Source organism: Penaeus monodon, chromosome 20 (genome assembly GCF_015228065.2).
Source record: "Penaeus monodon isolate SGIC_2016 chromosome 20, NSTDA_Pmon_1, whole genome shotgun sequence".
Taxonomy (NCBI): domain Eukaryota; kingdom Metazoa; phylum Arthropoda; class Malacostraca; order Decapoda; family Penaeidae; genus Penaeus; species Penaeus monodon.
This window is the reverse complement of record NC_051405.1, coordinates 19,064,776-19,065,586: the sequence shown is the minus strand read 5'-3', so window position 1 is coordinate 19,065,586 and position 811 is coordinate 19,064,776.

Here is an 811-nt window from a genome sequence, read left to right as displayed (position 1 = left end):
ATTTAGACATCTGATGAGGCATTGCTTAGAGGTGGTCCTTCAGTGATTTGGCATGTTCAGACACTATTTGGCAATCCTCAGGCACTAGTGGAAAGTCAACCAATATTTATGAATATGGATTTATTTTTCATATATTAGGATTTTTTAAAATGCAAAATGTAGGTTTATGATTTTGGATTAGAGGGTTAAGCTTTGATTTTATTTTTAGTGGTTGTTGATTTTAATGCTAATATTTGAAAATGTAATATTTGAAAAATATTAGCTTTCAAATTTTAAATTATATTTATTATTTATGATATTTATCTTGTACTTGCCCATGTTTTCAAACAAAATGATGTTTAATTATGAGAATCATCTATAAAACTGCAGTGTCATATATGGTAAAAGTATTTAATCCTCCTCCTCATGCCATATATATAATACTTACATGTGCTTCTTAACTCCAAAATGTGTTTTCTTCAAGGCTTGTAACTAATTCAGTATGGTAAAAAGAATCTTTATCCTAGGTTTTGTAGTGGCATGGTGACACTTGGTGACACTTGCTCACCTTTTTTTTCTCTCTTTTTATTGAAAATAATCATTTCTAATGTATTCTATGTTCTTTTGTACCTGAGAATCAAATATGATTTTATTAACTCATTGGTGGCAGGCAATTGCACTGTCCATTGTAGTTTAGATGTAGTTAGTAGTCCAACCTGAACTTACCTGATGTCCTCATTCCATGAATTTTTGTGATTTTTTTCTAATGCTTTTAACCCAAAGCTGGCAGGGATGGCAGCTTTGGGTTAATAGTATTACCCTTTTAATAGCA